At 39.3% G+C, this 20384-nt stretch overlaps 1 protein-coding gene and 1 long non-coding RNA gene across 7 annotated transcripts in view; both read left to right on the plus strand.

Annotated features, from left to right (window-relative positions):
* The window catches only part of RGS6 (regulator of G protein signaling 6), a 536757-nt gene that overhangs the window by 36907 nt on the left and 479466 nt on the right, over positions 1–20384 (plus strand). The window lies entirely within an intron of this gene.
* Positions 12076–18482, plus strand: LOC135983424 (uncharacterized). The gene is made up of 2 exons (XR_010601058.1): positions 12076–12523; positions 14200–18482. It is a non-coding gene; the product is annotated as an uncharacterized LOC135983424 (long non-coding RNA).

Below are 20384 nucleotides of genomic sequence, written 5' to 3' on the forward strand. Positions count from 1 at the left end.
AGCACTAAGGAGGGATAGGAATTGCTTAGGGAGTAGTTGGGGAATATAACCAAGAGCAATAGGATGAAATAAAAAAACTGAAACTCTAGACTGAATATCAGAAAGGGTCTCTCAGTGAGATGTCTTAGGCTGTGGAATAGTCTCCCAAGGGAAGTTTGTAAGTCTCATTGCTTGAGATATTCAAAGCTAGACTGAACAAAGCTCTAGAGAATACATCATAGGGAACAATCCTGCGTGGGTGGGAGATGAATTGGATGATCTAATAGGACTTTTCTACCTCTGGAGCTCAGTTTTGCCAGATACACCTGGAATTTTTGGCAGCAGTGAACTGTTTAAATTGTGAATTTTTGTTGTTACTCATTTTGTCTTTTAAGTAAGCAACAAAATTCAATTTCAAAAGGCAATTGCTGTTATAAGTAATTTTAGTGTGAATTTGCAGCTGGCACCTGATACTTTTAAAAAGTCTTAATGGTTAGCTAACCTCAGTGTTTCTCTGTCTTGCCACTTTTTAAACATTTCTGTGTTTAAAAAAAAGGTTAGTTAAAACAATTAAAAAAAAATAACGTTTACATTAGCAGCCTGTGTTCCAGGTAAATGCTATGGAAACCCAGGACTGGCAGGCACTTTGAATGTAAGAAGGTGAGCAAATCTGGAATGGTGATGTGGAGAGGCCTAGTAGGAGAAAAACAGAGAGGGTACATTAACCGGGAGGACAGAGAGAGGCCAGATAACAGCGTAGCTGGTTCAGATTGGTAGAGCATAGGGGTCAGGTTAGATGGAGGCAGTAAAAAAAGTAGAGCAACAGGGAGTAACAAAACTTAACTGCACATGGTAAAGAATATATTGCTGATTTTTAGGACCTGCTCAGAAGATCAAGTCTGTACTTTTTTACCATTCTAAATAGAGGAGGCAAAAACCATCTCAAAATTAGCCATTGCACCCTAATGGATGGGATATAGTCTTACTGGCATCAACACATCCAAATAGAATGAAAAGGCTGCTATGCATGGTTGAGAACATGAGAATGAGACTCCTTTCATCGATGTAAATTTCATATTTATTGAAAGAAAAAGGGCTGTATCTTGAGGTTTCATTAAGTCTTCCAAGAATATATGCCCCCTTTGTGAAAAACTCAGATCTCCTGTTTCATGCAGTACCACTATAGTTTGTTCTTGTCTGCTAAGTTTCTTTGTATATCTGAGTGTTGACTCAGTATTGTGTGCCCCAAGCATTCAAAAACAATGAGTCAAGCCTCCCGAAATCATGAGATTGGCTTAAAATTTATGATATTTCAAAAGAAAAATGTTATTTTCTCTTTATTTGCAGTCTGGCTTTAGGTTACACTCTGGTCATATTTTCAAGCTTTTCTTGCCAACCATGAAGGCTAGAATCTTACTTTTTTTTTTTTTTTTTTTTTTTTAATGAAAGCCGAGATTCTTACAGAATCACTTGTCTCCAGATTCGGAGGCTTTAAGTGAAACACTGACTATCACAAGACTTGCAATTCTGCTAGACTGTAGTGATGAAATTTCCCACTGACATCTTAAATGAGCTTTGTACTAACCTGTGTTTGTGTATTATTTCCAGACAAGAAAATGACATTAAACTGGAATTAAGGTTTAGAGTACATATCACTAGTTTAAGAGCAAATGGCATTGCAATGATGTTATAATGCTCTCCCAAGCAAGCCAGGAAATTCAGTTAAGGTTAAACCACAAAATAAATCCAGACATGTTAAGAAGGCATGGGCATGCAGAGTTAGGGGACCCAGACAGCCTTAACTATGCCCAATAGCGATGCCATGGGAAAACATATTTGGAAAAACACATCTAATTAAAAACCAATTTAATCTAATATGGGACTGTAAACGCTAAAATGTCTTACTCATAATCAAATGTTAATGGATGACTGAGCTAAAGAACATGAGTTTATAATTTCGCTTCGGAGAGATTGTCACACTTTTTGAAAGAGGTGCCCGAACCAGGAATTTATACAGTAACAAAGACTGGAGTATGGTTACTGCCTTTTCCACTTACTGTTTTGTACTGTTAAAAGTATTTTTTGCAGGAAGATGCTTTTCATTGCCAATGAAAGGTAATGATGCTTGTAGCTTTTCACTCCTATACAACTGTATTTCAAGGATACAGTTTTTCACTCCTATACAACTATATTTCAAGGATACAGGCAGTAACAAAACTGAGAGCAAATAAATCCATTCCAAACAATATGAACAATACTGTATCAGAAGTCCCTTGTCTGGAAAAAAATTTTGAATCTCTCCACAGCTGCTATTGGGGATGCTCAGCCCATGATAATCTTTCCTATAAGCAAATGGAATATAGATTGTTTTAGAACATAGAACCTAAGTTGGGTATTCCACAGCACTTTCAGATGCTTTAGTGACCTAGGCCACTTGGCTTGCATTGAGTAATAACTTAATCTGAATAGTCCCATTGCAACCAGTAGGGCTATTTATAAAATGAGATATTACTTAGCATGAATAAGGGTGGCAGAATCTGACCCTTACTTAACAAAAATGTCTTTAACAGAGGTGCCTTACTATTTGTTCAAAAAAGTATCATAAACTGAAATACTAATAAGAGAATGGAAAGTTGAGCGAGAAAGGTGTTTTAAAAGAATTGCAGAGTAGATTTGCAAAGGGGATGTGAAATAGAAGTAATGAAAAGAGAGAGACTGTTTATTAAAGTTAGAGATGAGTTTTTCAGAAGAGTTGGAGGGAGACAAATGTAGCAGAATGCATCAAAACAGGCATCTAAGGGTATGGAGTGAGTGGAGGAAAAAGGCAACTGAAATGTAGGGACAATACCTGGAGACTAGGTTGAGAGTAGAGAAGCCAAGAAGAGACATGCAAAGTCAGAATCTGGAGAAATGCTGGATCTATGGGCAGGAGAATTCAGAAGAAATCTTTAATGGGTTAAAGGAAGAAGCGGAAGATCTGCTAGTGAAAATGTATAGAAATCTAGACAGAAGATAAAAGCATAAAGTGGTTCATCTGGAAAGGGAAAGAAAAGGCCAATTCTTTAGGTATTTAAAAGTGGAAGTGACAAGTTCTGACAGCAGATAAGATAAAATGGCCAAAAGATAACGAGTTCAAAAATGATGTCAAGCTCAATTGGAAATAGTAGTGGTTATTGCAAGGAATTTTTTCCCATAGTTATTAGCAGCAAGTCTGAGGTGAAGAGTATGGAAAGAAAATAAAGAACTGTTTTATACAGGGTAAGTTTAGATAGTGGTATTTACCATTGGGAAATAACAGATGGCAAGAAATTGGTTGGTGACAGAAGTAAAAGATAAGGAAAAAAATAAAAATCTGGAGAGTCATCGGCATATGAATAACAGTAGAAACCAAAGATAGAGGAGAACAGGCTTAGAAACTGTGCAAAGGAAGGTAGGGACTGAAAAGAAAACCTTGTGGTACCTCAGCACAAAAAATGAGCAGATGACTTTGTGAGAACAGGGCATATGGTGAAAATGTTTAGAAAGATAATCTGGGAACCATTAGAAAACAGAATTCCTTGAGGAGTCTGTAGTCAACAGTACTAAAAGCAAAAGAAAGATCAAGATATGCTCTAGTTTAAAAGGAATTATTTTGGAGATGTTTCCTCACGGAAGGTGAGATTAGTGGGATCCTTCAGGTGTTCACCACTTTGAAAATGAATCAGGTGTCTAAATATGGATTTCCAAACCTAACATTAGCCTTTGATTTTTTTTTTTAAATCTTGGCCCTATAGGATTACCCAGCTCTTGGGTTGAGCAGCCTAAAAGATGTCTTTCAGATTACTGGCTACTAAGTGAAGAGCCATGAGAATGATAAAAGGCCATGAAAATGATAACAAGTCTTATAGTGATAGACTTAAGGAGCTGCATCTGTTTCATTTAACAAAGAGAAAGTTAAGAGGTGACTTGATCACAATCTATAAAAACCTCCATGGGGAAGAAAAATTTGCTAATGGTCTCCAGCAGACAGGGATAACAAGATCCAATGGCTGGAAGTTGAATTCAACTTCCATCACTGGCAATTTTTAAAGATTGGATGCTTTCCTAAAAGCTATTCTCTGGTTCAAACAGGAATTAATTCAGGGAAGTCCTATGGCCTATGTTGCACAGGTAAGACTAGATGATCACTATGGTTCCTTCTGGCCCTGAAATCTATGAATCAAAGAGAAGTTAAAAAGAAGAGGTGAGGAAAAACTTAGCAAAATAGGAATGAATGGAACAGACAGCTGATAAATTGAAGTAGAATGTCCCAAAGAAAAGCCTAACAGTAATGGATGAAGTAGGGCGTGGCATTAATGTTGTAAATGAACAATGCCCTCCAGAACATGAGAGAAATGGCATAAACAAGATTAGATGATCGTTATTCTGAAATAGGGTGTTGGCCATTGGAGTTTCAGCTGTATCTCTGTAGTGCTTCAGTGTAGGTGCTCCCTGTGCCAACGGGAGGGGTTCTCCCATTGGCATAGGTAATACAGCTCCCCAAGAGGCAGTAGCTAGGTATACAGAAGAATTCTTCTGTCAACCTAGCGCTGTCTACTTGGGAATTCAGGTCAGTTTAACTACACTGCTCAGGGGTGTGGATTTTTCACACCCCTGACCAACATAGTTAAACCAACCTAACTTTCTAATGCAGACCAGGCCTTAATCTTTCTTAACTGAGGTAGGAAAAAGACCAGAGCAATGATGAATCAGTGAAAAGATAGAGCATTGCAAGAGTTTACAGCAACAAAGAGGATATGGTCTTACATGAGGAAACAAAACATTTGAATGTCACATTGAGAGAAGATGGCAATCAGGTAATGAAGCAGTAGGAAGAGTTAAGGTGGAGGTAAGGGATAGAGGAGATGAAGGAGAAAATGAGCCACTTTCAAACTAAATGTGGCAAATCATCTGCAGAGAAGACAGAAGATGAAGGTGAAGGAGGATGAAGGAGTGAATCAAAAGTATAGGAAAGTTTATGGATTTGAACTATCAGAATTAATAAGACTGCTATAGCAGGATTGCTTTTACAGGGGAAGGAGGGGGAGTGTGAGGTAATATACCAACAGGGATTTAAACTATAACAAGTCAGTGGGTTGCTTTTCTCAATGTAAATTCTACTGTTGTTTCAAATGGATAAGGCAAACTACTTTGCTGGAAAGAGTGACATTTGAAACTGAGTAGGTACCATGATATGATTGAGGCCAATTTACATTAGAGGTTAAAAGTCCCAGTGCATGTGACCTGAAACTGCAGAGACAAATCTACTCAGCTAATTCTGGAGAGCCTCTACTGTTTTCTACCCTAAATTGTTAAGTAGTCTTGCTGATCACTGTCAAACAGCTGCATTCTTTTACCTCAGAGGTGACTGCACCTCAGTGGAGCACTGAGTGATACTGTACAATATACATGTAGTTTGTACAGTCATTGTTATTCATAAGGACATTATTAGGGGTCCAATCATAGAGCCAGATGTACAGTAACAGAGCTCTAGTACTAACCTCCTCATTTCTATTTAAATCTTGTAAAGTAACCAAGATTTTTACTTCAAGCTACACATGAGATGTCAGTAAGAATTACTAGACAACTTACCAACAAAGAAAGAGAAGCAAAACTGATTCTACATTTTAGACTTCAGCAAGGTCTCATTCTCTTCCTCAATGAACACACAAGCCAGTAATCAGAGTGGTAGCCATGTTAGTCTGTATCAGCAAAAACATGAGGAGTCCTTGTGGCACCTTAGAGATTAACAAATTTAATTGGGCATAAGTTTTCGTGGGCTAAAACCCACTTCATCAGATGCACGGAGTAAAAAATACAGTAAGCAGGATATATATCACAGCACATGAAAAGATGGGAGTTGCCTTACCAAGTGGTGGGTCACTACTAATGAGGCTAATTCAGTTAAGGTGGAAGTGGCCAATTCTCAACAGTTGACAAGAAGGGGTGAATATCAAGAGAGGGAAACTTACTTTTGTAGAGCTAACGAGGCCAATGCAATCAAGATGGATGTCACCCATTTCCAACAGTTGACAAGAAAGTATGAGTATTAGCAGAGGGAAAATTACTTTTCGTAGTGACCCATCCACTCCCAATCTTTATTCAGGCCTAATTTGATGGTGTCCAGTTTGCAAATTAATTCCAGTTCTGCAGTTTCTCCAGTTCTTGAAGTCTGTTTTTGAAGTTTTTGTTGTTGAAGAATTGCCACTTTTAAGTCTGTTACTGAGTGTCCAGGGAGATTGAAGTGCTCTCCTACTGGTTTTTGAATGTTACAATTCTTGATGTTTGATTTGTGTCCATTTATTCTTTGGCCAAACCAGACAGTCTCTCCGCAAATGTACATGGCAGAGGGGCACTGCTGGCACATGATGGCATATATCACATAGGTAGATGTGCAGGTGAACGAGCCCCTGATGGTGTGGCTGATGTTGTTAGGTCCTATGATGGTGTCCCTTGAATAGATATGCGGACAAAGTTGGCAACTGGGTTTGTTGCAGGGATTAGTTCCTGGGTTAGTGTTTTTGTTGTGTGGTGTGTAGTTGCTGATGAGTATTTGCTTCAGGTTGGGAGGCTGTCTGTAAGTGAGGACTGGCCTGTCTCCCAAGGTCTGTGAGAGTGAGGGATCATCCTTCAGGATAGGTTGTAGATCCTTGATGATGCGCTGGAGAGGTTTTAGTTGGGGGCTATTGGTGACGGCTAGTGGCATTCTGCTACTTTCTTTGTTGGGCCAGTCCTGCCAGAAGGGTATCTAGAAGTCACCTACTACAGGACAAGCCCAACAAAGAAAGTAACATCTTTTCATGTGCTGTGATATATATACTGCTTACTGTATATTTCACTCCATGCATCTGATGCAGTGGGTTTTAGCCCACGAAAGCTTATGCCCATATAAATTTGTTAGTCTCTAAGGTGCCACAAGGACTCCTCATTGTTTTTACAAGCCAGTAATGTAGATGAAGCTGCTACAGATGTGACTGCAGGGAGATTTCCAGGCTGGCAACTTATAGAAATCTGTGTTGGAAATCTACTGGCCAAGCAAGAATTACTGCAATCTATTAGAACTTTAGACTTGAAACTGGAAAAATTTAGTGCAAGAATTGCAGAGATCGAAGAGAGAGTCTCCTTGCCAGCAGAGGTTTTTTTTTTCCAAGCGATTTAGTAAAAGTAACAGTATTTTGAAGATGGGAAGCAGTTCACAACTCTCAGACCTAATAACAATATTGGACAGGAAGCTGAAGGCAAAGGCGTAGTTGGTTATAAACCCAGTCTGATGACTGGGAGAGCAGGAAATACCTTCATGTATAGATTGAAAGTTGAAGGAGCACAGCTGAAACCCCCAAAAAGGGCACAGATTACATGCCATGATAATGAAACTGCTGAGATTTCAGGACAAGGAAAAAGTTTTAGCATAAGCTAGAAAGCATGGAACATTCCTCTGTGAGCAATATCTCTGATACCTCTTTCCAGGATGAGTTTTGAGATGAAAAAGAGATTTGGAGTGAAATTCACTCTCGTGCAAAAGGCCATTTCAAAGCTTCTCCACCACTTGGGCCCTAATTGAGAGCTCAAGTGGGATTTAAGTTGTGCATAGTGTAACCCACTGTTGAGTATTGTTATGTGTGCCCCTTTGTGTCCAGTCCACAGAGGATGTGAGTCTGGTTCAGCCTGCAGCTAAACAGCCTGGTTCTTTAGCTCAAGCTGAAGAGATTCATGCATTTAGCTCTGAAAGTCCCCAATGACAGCCAAGGTGAGGGCTATCACAGTAGGCTCTTGTGCTGAATGGCTACACTGGATGAATTTTTCTTTTTTTTATAAAAAGAAAAATGCACAACTTTAATCCTTTAGCAAAGTTATTCACTCTGCTTATACCATTCTATGAAGTATTTATCTACCAAAATCAATATGATTATTATAAAACTCAGTCACTTAAAAATTCCACACTCCGTAGAATTTGTCACATCCTGCAAACTTTTGAAGTCACTTTCATGACCTGATACATACCTCAATGAGACACATGTTAAATAATTCCTCTGAATGTGGATTCCTCTGAAAATTCTGCAGAGGTCAATGCCGTTGTGTGGCTCATGAGCTCACCTGCATACTCCCACCAAAAAAAGAAACAAGAGTCTTGCGACCACCTCTGGTCCATTGTGGATTGCTTTTCCCTACTGTAGTAGCTTTTGTTCCCAATCCCCACTGTGGAATGAGTGGGACTGCAGTGATCTGATAGGCCTGAAACAGGATATTTGATTAACAAACTGGTTGAGGATGCATGATGGTATTTTTCTTTGGGGCTGAGTATCCTGTGGAAGAAGTAGTACCATGAATCTTTGGTTGGGGATAGTTTCTCTTCCCCCAGTAAATGTTGCAAATAATCACACAGTGGGAGTTCTGGTCTATAGCTATTTGATTTTATTATTATAACTGGTTTAGTTTACACAGTTGTCTTCTATAGTTAATCAAATTCCTGGATGCTAAGGCATCCCCTTTATTTCTTGAAAATTAAAACCACTTTTCCCACAGACAGATCCCCAGCAAGAGCTGTTCATAGAATCATAGAATATCAGGGTTGGAAGGGACCTCAGGAGGTCATCTAGCCCAAACCCCTGCTCAAAGCAGGACCAATCCCCAACTAAATCATCCCAGCCAGGGCTTTGTCAAGCCTGACCATCCTTTAGCTAGGCTGGGCTGTATTGATCTTGTTCTCCGTCCTCCTTGAATGTTCAGAATTTACTTGCTTCCCCACGTCTATTGTGCCTCTCTTTGTATGAGAAAATATTCACAATACCACTCGAGAGCTCAGCCTTAAATTGCCAGTAAGCTTAATTATTTCACTACTATCATAAAAGAAAAATCTGCATAATTTAAAATGCAGCTAGGTAAAAAAACCTTTTTTCTTTCATGGAGAAAGAGCAGTTTTTACTTATCTTGATTAAATGAAACTCAAAGCACTTAGTTATTTGAGTCTGTTTTATTATCAGTCACTTCACTAATGCTTAAAAATACAGTCCTTAAATTCTGTTCCATTCTGTAATTTTCGGAGAAATAAGTGCAAATTTATCCATACAGATTATAGGGAAAAAGGCACAGTGCTAGTTGTTTGTACTATTACAATAAAGGTAGTAACTGTGTTGTTCTTCAGCCAATTCGTAATCAGCAAACTAGATGCTGTTCAGTGTTTTAATTCCTTGTCCTGAGGTAACTTTGATATCTTTGAGAATTATGAAGCAGCGGTAGTGCTACATAAGGTTAAAGATAGCATCCAATATAAGCCTGATTGTTAACCCCTACCTCCAGCTTCTCCACAAAGAAATCCTCCTGAAATGTTACATGCCACACCTCATCCTAGGTAGGATATTTTGGAAAGTTTGGGAAACATTTCTTTAAAAGATTTTTAAAGTTCTGGTTTTGGTTAGGTCTGAGAAATGCAAGCATAAGGGCACAGGCCTGGCAACCCTACAATATCGGGACAAATGACATCCTGACTGTACATCGGTCGGGATATGGGACAGAGAGTTAAATATCGGGACAGTCCTTCCTCTTTTATTATTTAAAAGAGTTAACCATTGATTATTTTATATAGCTTTATAATGTTTCCATCTTTCTCCATGTGAGTCTTTTCCATGCCCCTAACATTCTGATCACCCATCTCTGAATGCTCTCTATTTCTGCTATATCCTTCTTGAGATGTTTTAAGATGTATAAAGATGGGTCTTTTATATACATTAAAAACGCTAAATACCTTAAAATTTCAATGTGTATAAAAGACCCTTTCTCCTTCATTCCGCTCCATTGTTCACTACTGCCAGGTACCCCAAGGTACTGTAGAACAATAATACCCCTTTCCTCTCTGCTCTAACCACACATGCTTCCCCTTAACATGCTAAAATTGTCCACTGCTGAGCCACAATAAGATCTTGCAGAGTAGGATCATGTCCTGTGTACCTCATACCAACTCAGTTAAAACTTTTGTTACTTATTCAAAAACAGAGAAATTCCCAAACAAAATCCTTTGTAAAAGGAGTTAAGGTTAAAGGTATTTCAGTAGACCCAAGCTAACCCCTAAAATCATTTTATACTTCCTTGCAAAAATTGTATACCTTTTATATAAACCCCCAATGTTAAAATCTGATAAGTTACAGTCTAGTGATCTAGCCACAGTAGGAGTAGTGCTGAATTGATCTCAACTGGAAGTTGTTCTTTGCATCTTGCATCTCCTCCCTCCTTATTTCCCACTTGTCATTTCCTAAAATAAACAGGCAGAGCACTTAGTAATTTCCTTTTCCTACTTCTCCTCCCTCCTTGGCTACTTTGAATGGACATCTGTGAAAAATGTTGTCATCTCGTTCAGTTATAAGCAGTTTGCCCCGCTGAAGTGTGACATCTGCTGCAGTGTGACAGTCCTGCGTAGATATTCCTGAGCTGAGCTAGCACAGGTGACCTTTTGCTTAATGGGTGGGGAAGCCATGTGATGAAGTGCATTGTCATGGTTTGAATTCTGTAGCTGCAGGATGTATATTAACGATGCAAAAGTTTGTATAAAATGGCAAAATGTTGGTCTGTGGAAGCTGTGAAGTTGATTGTCAAAAGCTGTCCTACAGCCGCTCAGGAACATGAATCCCAGCCTCAGGTCAGATTGTTAGGAAGCAGGGCACACCTCTGAAGCTGGTTGTAAGCTCTATACTTAGATTTTAACAGCCAGGTATCAAGTGTAAACTCCTTAGGCACTATAACAGCCTAACCATGGAGTCACAGACAGTCCTCTAGAATACCCTAGTCTATCTTGCCACGCAGGTGGGCCTGCCTTTGTGATAGATGGTTACTTACACCAAAAATCACAATTATATCCAGGTTACTCCCAGTCCCAAAGGATGGTCACTTACCATCTCAATTGCACTTGAGATCTTACAGCAATGACAAAGCTTGTAGCCAATCCTATAATAAACTAGCCAAAGATCTATTAACTAGGAAAAAGAAACAAGAGAGTTATTTATGAACTTAAAGCTGGAACGTAAACATACACACATGAAGTAGTTAGTCTTAAGTTTCAAAAGGTAATAGAAGCTTCCATAATACAGTTTCTTCTTAGTAGGGATTTCTATTCCTTGCCCCTGAGAGTTCAAGCTGATTGGGTAAGTTCACATGCATGTTTCCTCTTCAGGGGTGGGGGGAGAACAATCAGCAGTCTTTTGTCCTCTCATGTTCCATAGTGGTTTGTCTGAGGTTTATGGGCTTCCTTTTGTTTGCCACAGGAGGTGTTATTGCCTGCCCAGCTAGTATTTCACACTTGGTGATGCTTCTCTCCTGACTGGTGGTTTACGGTCACAAAACAAACACTTTTACAGTTAGAGAGCAAACACTTAAAGATTATCTGATAACATGGGATACAAATATTATAAATGAGATTAATGCATGCAGCAACTTGTATGCATTTCATAAAGTCTAAATACTAGACACATTTTTGTAAATCTAATACCTATTTATTTTAACAATACTAACACACGGGTGAGCCAGCCTTGCTCCAGCTATGTATTCGTCAGTGTTCAGTTGAGGTAGGGTGACCAGATCACAACACTAAAATATCGGGACACATTGGGGTTCCAGCAGCCCCGCCCACTGTCCACCCCCACTCCTCCCAGGCTCCACTCAAACTCTGCCCCAGGTCCTGCCCCCCCCCCCCCCCCACTGCGCCCCTCCTCATCCCCCAGTTCCCTGCTGGCTTGCTGCGTCCCTCCTCAGTCCCCCACTCACCGCTCGCCTCCTCACCCCCCCTGCCTGCCGCTTGCCCGCCTCTTCACCCTCCCTCCCCGCCCGCCACTTGCCTCTTCACCCCCCCCACCCACCATTCACCCCTACAGCACAGACTTCCCCTCTGCCGGGTGGCTGCTCGCCCACCCCCCGCCTCTTCCCACCCTCGCTCTGCCCCCATTCCACCCCCTTCCCCCAGGCCCCGCCCCTGCCCTGCTTCTTCTCCACCTCCTCGGGGAGTGCTGGGAGGGGGGAGGAGTGGGGATGCGGTGTGCTGGGGGGCGGGGAGGGAGAAGGAGGCGAGGAGGGGGGAGCTAGGCTGCAATTTTTCCCCGTGGGTGCTCCAACCCTGGAGCACCCACAGAGTCGGCACCTCTGTCCCGCTTGCCTCTTTACCTGAATATCCGGACAAATGGCGTCCCGAACGTACATTGATCAGGATGCAGGACAAAGGGTTAAATATCAGGACAGTCCCGATTTTATCAGGACATCTGGTCACCCTAAGTTGAGGCCTAGGAGCCTTGGTGTGAGCTGGCACCTAGTCTACTTGTGACACATTGATCTCCACCTTTAACACCACACCACTAAAACTGTGTAGAAATGGCAAAAGGAGCATATTTTAAAAAACAAATGTTGGTGGTGCAGGTACAATAACTAAGGTGTGCCTATTTTGTGGGTATTTTTGTATTTGTATTATAGTAGCATCTAGAGACCTCATCTGAGATGAGGGCTCCATTGTGCGAAGCACTGTGCGAACAAAGTTACTACAATTGTTCATGTAAGTAGGAAGATGCATGCCAAACGGTTATTAGCAGCAAAATAATCACTTGCTTATGCTTTTCTCTAATATATGAATGCATTTGAAGTAAGCAGGTAAGCACATAGTCCATATGTGCAATACTTTTTGTTTGTTTTGCCCACACACAGACCTCTTTACTTTTGAAATATGCCCCTTAACTCCCGAGTATTGCTTCTCTGCTTGGAGGAATACTTTTTGCTTAGGAGATAATTAATAAAATTAGACTTTTTTTCTTTATACTTTTTTGCAATCTTCTTCATTTTCAGTGAGTTGAGTGTCTCTCTTTTATTTACTTGGTTTTACTGTCCTTTCCGGCTCTCTTTTCCCTTGTCTCTTTTGTAACTCTAATCGTAAGCTGTCTCTTGGAGCCATCAGAGACTAATGGCAGTGATTCATTGTCATAATTTTTCTCAAATGCCTAAGGACTGAAAAAGGATGAGTGAGGACCAGAAGCTATAATACATTTTGGAGTTGTCCTAGTAGCCAGTGTGTTTTGCAGGAGAAGGGGGAGGGTGTTAAGGACAATTCAGCTAGAGGCCTAGATTATTCCAGCATCAGCACCTGTAAAATTCCTCATACTTGTTAGGAGGAGTCCTTTTCTCTCTCTCAACATCTTTCTCATATTGTTCCATGTGGGTTTGCTGTTGCTAGCATTTTTCAGACATTATGGTCTTGGAGTCTTTTCAGTATGTTTGCTGTTTTATTTTCACATGTTCTGTGCAAATAGCTAAATATGAATGTTTTGTTTTCTTTCTGCCTAAAGCATCATTAAGCATTGGATTGCTCATTTAAAAACCAAACCAAACTGAATCGAGAAACTACTTAGCTCAACAAACAATGTTAATACTTGAATATAGGCTATCTCATGCTTTTCAGCAGCAATTTCTAGAAACAAAAAGGCATCTACTATTGGCCCATCCGTATTTTTACCACATTTCTAACCAAGTTGTAACATAGATGACTTCAGGTAGGGTTCATATCTACATGAATTGGTTCCTAACATTGTGAGTGCACTATATTTGAATCTTGTTCGTGAGCTAGGCTGTATGGGGATAATTGTAAGGCCTTGTCTGAATTGTAAGCCTCTCTTTTTACATAGTGTGTAGATGGGATCACCTAGCTGTGCTTTTATAACTAGGTTAGCCAGTCCTCCCTCTGAACTCCGGGACTTTATGCAGAAAGACATCCCAAAGTGCTCCATGTGTAAAGTAGCCCTGGCTCCAGCAACTCAGGAATTGGGAGAGCTGCTAAACGTTTTGCACAATGCGCCAATGCAAACATAGATTTGTAGTTTGATAGCTGTGGACTAGCCATCATGGTTGACACATAGTTGTGCTGGTAAAATGGTTCAGAGGAAACATTCCGGGTTATGATAGTTGTAACCATGTCAGATGAGTATTTCAGAGCCTTATTACCCATATTCCCTTCATTTTTTCCCAATTCTCTTTGCCCCCCACCCCCTTTCTTCCCCTTTCTTCACCCTTCTTCCTCAGTTTTTTCCCTCAACCTCCCTTTTTCCTCTTACAATTTTTCTTTCATACTTGTCACCCTTTCTTCCACTTAAGTATCTTACTCCTTTTTAATTCCTGCATTCCCATGTTTTGCTCCCAAGTTCTCTATATTCCTCTACCCTTCTCTTCTCTCCTACTGCTAAGGTCCAGAATGACCCCAAAATCCTCCTCTAGTGCTGAGTCCTTGAGCAACCTGAAGATCTGCTGGAAGCACAAAAGCCAGTTCCTGCTGCTTTGTGCCTAGCTGCCAGAGGTAGGTTCTTAGGTTTTTACAGGCCCATGCAAGAACTAAACATGACAGTCCAACCCCCAGACAAAAAGTGGGGAAAGACATGAATGACAGAATGAAAAATGCTCCCCAAAGCCTATTAATTCTGTCCCAGTCAATAAATATTCTTCCCCTCAAATTAAATTATTGCTTCCTCCCATCAAATAAGTGAATTAATGATAATGCCACACCTGTTCTGGCTGCTCTCATGGATTCCTGGAGCTCCTCAGCCTCCCTGCTACTCTGCTTCCTCATTTCACTCTTCTCATTTGAGAAAAAGATAGTGGTACATGCCTGGAGCTGCTCCCTGCTTCCACCTCCTCGGTGTTGGCTGGGGTGCACAGAGCCAGGAATGATGAGATGTCTCAAGATTCTAGTAAAAACCTGGTGTCACCAGAACTGAGTGGAAGTCTGGGACTGCCCTACCTAAGCTAGATGACTTCATTAAACCAGGACCTCTGGTTCCTATAATCACGGCATAGCTATCTGGCATCAACCACACATTTATTTTTTTTATACTCCTGTATATTCTGATTTTGACCCATCTCTAATTTGGGTATAATGGCCCCTTCCATACACAAACCATTGGATCTGTTGTTTTTCAGGGTGCTATGAACGGTAATAACCTGTACTTTGTAAAATAGATCTTAGATGACTTCAGTAGTTTGTAGGGTGATCAGATGTCCCAATTTTATAGGGACAGTACCGATATTTGGGGCTTTGTCTTATATAGGCTCCTATTACCCCCCCCATCCCGTCCCGATTTTTCAGACTTGCTGTCTGGTCACCCTAGGAGTAGCTGTGCTGACTAACTCCCTTCTCCTCCTCCTTGTACAGTGCATTTGATGATCTATTAATCCCTCAGAAAAACATTTCTCCCTTTATTGTAATGTTCTCTTATCACCCCACGCACAGAAAACTGTGATGGAATATAGAATAGTTTCTAATCACTTGATGCAATGTAAATCATGACTAAATCACTAATAATTATTTCTTTAAAATTCTCTTTATAAAAAAATTAAATATGAAACAATGGATCAGCAAGCAGCCATGTTGTCAGTTTGATGGCATGTGTCAAGAAGGTAAGTCGAGAGTTGCAGCAGGAGATTTCCACAACTGCTTTTTTCTTTTTTAAAGTAGATTACATATTTCTCTGGTGGTCTTTGATTTAGTGCATCCTGTGCATCCAGATACTATTGCTGCTCCTTGCCCTCAAGCATCATCTTCCTGTGTCTCTGGCTGCTGCTCTGGTCATCTCTTGTTGATACATGTGAACAGGCTGAATTTATTTATCTTTAAAATGGCAGACTTTCCCACTCCCCTCGCCCTCCAGGATTACACGCTGCCCAACACACACTGTGATTAAGTGAATTTTTTTGTAGTCCTTTAAGGCAGTAGTAATAATCACTGTAGGTATCTTCAAATATCTCTGGGCTGCCAATTCTCATGATTTTATTATGAATCTCATAATTTCTGGTATTTTTCTTAATGCTGGAATCAAGAGATTGAATGAGAGAATCTCTGCTTTCGTTTTTTTAAAAAAGTAAGTTTCTAGAGAAGAGCAAGCAAGAGGCGAGTATGCCCTTAAGGCTTGGAAGCCAGAAGGCAAATTCATTATTTTTAAATCTCAAAAGCCAATGGCATGAATTTTTGCGGTCTGATTCATAGTTTTTGAATGGTTGGGGTTGCCGATAGTGATCTCTGGTATTTACATCATTGCTCAAAGTGATATGAAAAATGTGAAAAAACTAATCAAGGGTCAGCCTTACTCCTTGGCTCCAGGTCGGTAGGAGATTAAGAACTCATACATCCTCTACCTTTGGCTATATCCTGTAGTTGGAGGGGGAGGGATGTGCTTATCAAACAGGTCTCTTTCCATCTCTAATTTCTGTGGTTCTAAAAACTGCAACACCAATCTGAACTGGAGAAGCACAGCATGTGGAATGGTGGTTAAATTAAGTAGCATCAAGCCTGGATAACAGATTGAATCTGACACATGCATAAATGTTCCCTTTAACATTTAAATATCATTATCTTTATACCGTATTTCATAGTTTCTTCATTTATCGTTTCCTTTCATACTGCAGTAAAACAGTGATACTTTATTTTTAAATTCCAGAACAGTGCTAGTACTCAGTTCTGCGTATTTGTGTAGGAAGTGCTAGAGTTCATCTAAAGATTTACAAAATTCCAACAGTGCAAAGATTTTTCCACTGGTCAACTATACATTGGATTACTCACTATATTCAGGAATTAAGTAATTTTTCTCATGTGGTAGCACACTTGTAATAAATGTCCACAGCAATTGATTAAGTACTGAAGTGGATTGGAGAAATGTAATCAATAGTAAAAGCTATTCTTTGATGTTATGAAAAAAAAATGGTGGTTCTATGTAATTGTGAATTAACAATCTGCCCTAAGCAAGGGGCTGGATGGTGTTGTGCTGCCCCTGGAGCAGAGCAAGAAGGAGATTGATATAACAAGTCCCAATCTTTCACCTGGTCTCCCTTCTACTAGGGGAAGGAGTAAACTGTGCTGGGTCTGCAGCATATGTCAGCTGATGTGCTGCCACCCACATGCCGTGGCTTAGTCCTGAACAGACAACGCCACTCTCCCCTACTGAAGCAACTTCGGTGCTGTTTGTGATTCATCCCATTTCAGAGCAGTTTAAGTAGTGGCCACCGCCACTCATTTCACTAATGACTTCTAGACTTTTTAATGCTGTCTCAAACTTTAAAATCAGATGCAAGAGGAAGGAGTTAAGATGAAAATGGATATGAGAAAAAGAGAGACTTAAAAAAAAAAAAACTTCAGCTAAACTTTTTCTCTGTCCTGATTAATAAAATATCACTTTGGAGGATTAGGAACTTCCTTCAAGAGGCTCTGAGTTAAGCTTTGAGTGGGAGGATTCATTTCAATAAATGGAATTATGTGTGCAGGACCATGAATAGATGCAAATGAAATTCCATTTAAAAAGTCATGTTTTGTATCTTAAGACATTCTGAAGCTCTTTTTTCCCCCCATGAGAAGTTGTCATATCATGTTCAAGGGGAAGCAATTGCCTGATTTTTTTAAGTTATTGTCTTGTTTCTCCCTCTCCCTTCTCTCTCTTTCCAAAGTTAAATGAACTGAAGAAGATAGAAATTAAATATCAGGCAGATTGATTAACCCAACCAGATGCCAAAGTGTGTTTTGCTGCCCTACAGGCAAACACAGTATTTCATGCCTCATGGCTGTGGGGCAAAGGTCTCAATATTGATGCAAAATAATATTAATAAAATTATATCTTGTTTTTTAAGTTGTTACATACTTGTTTGCACCTTTGCTGAATATTAAAATATACCTACGAGAATGTTATAGCTAGGAGACTTGTAAGTATAACAGTACACATAGGTAATTATGTTACAAAATATTAAAGCTAATCACAAAAATTCCAAATGATTTCTGCTTGGAGCTCCCAAAGGCAAGTAAACATCATGCAGACAAACCATCTAAACACTTTTAGGGAAAAAAGACTAATTGTAAAAGAAATGCAGGACTGTATTATCAGAGAAATAAATCTAGAGGTAAAGTGGGCCTATACTAATCCTCACTCCCTTTTCTTTTTGAAAGAAAAACCTGAGTTTAAATCCAGTCAAAGAATTCTAGAAATATCCTTATTAAAATTGATTTCTTTTGTAAACACACTAAAGTCATCATTCTCTAACCTTGGAAAACATTTATGGTGGGATATGTTTTATAGAAAATACTATTTTTTCCCCCAAACTCATGTTTCCTACTTAAAAGTGAAAACCTTTGTTGTTTCTCAAATGCTTAAAATGGCATACGCTTCTTTTAATAGGTATATTTGCAAATATTTTGTATCTAAATGCAAAAGCCTTCATATAACAACTGCCTGTACTTGTTGTTATATAAATAGTGAAATAGGTTATGTACAAATATAGCAAGGTCATTTGATGCCAGACTAATTACTAATGTCCGAAGCCATTTAAACGTATAATATTTATAGTAATGGGGAATTAATGAATTAATTAATTACTTGCACTGCACAATCAAACACTCATCCAACTCAGGAAAACAAACAAAAAAAATGTCACAAAAATTGTCATGTAAAGTCACCAACTTAGGCTACAGACTTTCTAAAAGTTACTTAATGCAACCCCCCCCCCCCCGTTCTGAAAACTAAATCTCTTTTATATAAAGAACTGAAGTGTTTGGACTTTTTAAAAACAGAATTTCATTTCCTGTTAAACTCTAATAAAAGTAAAAATTATTTAAAAATGGACTAAATAAAAAAAGTAACTTTTAAAGTTAAAAATAATCTAAATCTTTCCTGTCACAAGAAAAATATACATAATTAAGAAATGTGAGGTATTCATTAAACAAACTGCATATAGAGGAGCTAAAGTGCCACCTAAGTCAAACCTGAAGGCATGGAGCCAATAATAAAAACTTAAACAAGCATAAAAAGGTTTTTTCCTATAATTTCATACAAATAAGAAGGAAAAGAGTATAAGACTTTAAAGTAAGCATCCCAAACTCATCCCCTGCTACTCTGCTTAAATAGCAAGCACTTCACAACTCATTCTGCCCATCTCTACAAGCAAGGTACCGCAGACAAACAAACCGCCCCCTCTCCCAACCCCCCCCCCCAAATGCTCCCCAAAACTTCAACATAAATTGATAAAAGGAAGTTGACTAAAATGCTTCCAAGAAATTAAAATGTAAAATTTTTATAATAAGTTCTGTTGAAATATTAGAATGCCGTTGTAACTTTAAAAACTAATGGTTTCTCCTGATAATCACCAAGTGGTTAGACCAGGTATTCCTGAAAAGAAAACAGGGGCTAAACATTGGTAACCAAAAAGAAAAAAAATAATTAAATTTTTAATTTTTAATATTGGTTAATTTTCCAGTTTCAAGACAGTTTAAATGGCTTCTTCTAAGTAACTAATTTAAATATTTTCTTCAGTTTCATAGACTATAGTTAAAATTGCTTACTTTGCCAACTATAAACTGGCTGGTTATATATTAATAATCAACAGGGCCACCTGCTTTTAAATCTCATGGCTGTAATCTTTATTAAAAGCTTTCCACAGAGAGACATATAGAAGAGACTGTAACAGAAGTAACTAGTTTAGCATTTGTGTTCAGTCATTTGTGAGGTTTCATATTTTTTCAGCCATAGCTAATAATTGTAATTATTTAGTGTGGTCTTAATCATGGTATTCCCGAAGGTATGTAAAAAAAAAAATCCTTCCTGTAACTAAATAGTGAAAGCTGCACCACTGAGATGGCAGTAGAAGGAACAATTAGCAAGAGCTGGTGTACCATTTGTTGTTTCTCTAAACTAAATATTTTTGGTAATTTTCAAAACAAAAGAAATTTAAAACTACCCCTTTGAACAACACAATGACTGTATATTGGATGCCTTTCACCACTTTAAATCCATAACATTGAGGTTTATAGATATATGCAAAATAGTTCACTACATAACTTGCATAAAATGTCACATACAACTTGGCAGCTCTGGATTTCGGTCAGTTTTACTGTCCCCCATGGGGCTCTGAATAGTGAGATTAACTAGACCCTTATACTGTCCCGACTGCACCAGAAAGCTGAGCTGCAAGCAGAGTTGTCTGTGTATAGACTGAGGATATTACAACAGTGGGTCACATTCAGAAGATTATCTGCACAACCACAAGGGTGAATGGACCACTTCTGTTTTCTTGATTCTTCTCCAGTTTCTTCTAGTCTGTTGTAAATCTCATGAGGGCAATTGGCCAACTTTCCGTCACCAGGAATTTAAAGCTATAATCAAATCCTTCGCCAAACAACTCCAAGAGAAACTTTACAAACTCATTCCCCACAAGCCCACCCCAGGGACTGTCTTTATCCTTCCCAAGACACACCAACAAGGGGACCCAGGCAGACCCATCATATCTGGCCACAGCACTCTTACTGAAGGAATATTGGGACTCAGAGGAAGCATCCTCAAACCACTCATCACACAAAGGGCCAGCTTCCTCCAGGACACAATGGACATCCTCCACTAACTCAG

Source organism: Chrysemys picta, chromosome 4 (assembly GCF_011386835.1).
Source record: "Chrysemys picta bellii isolate R12L10 chromosome 4, ASM1138683v2, whole genome shotgun sequence".
Classification (NCBI taxonomy): Eukaryota; Metazoa; Chordata; order Testudines; family Emydidae; genus Chrysemys; species Chrysemys picta.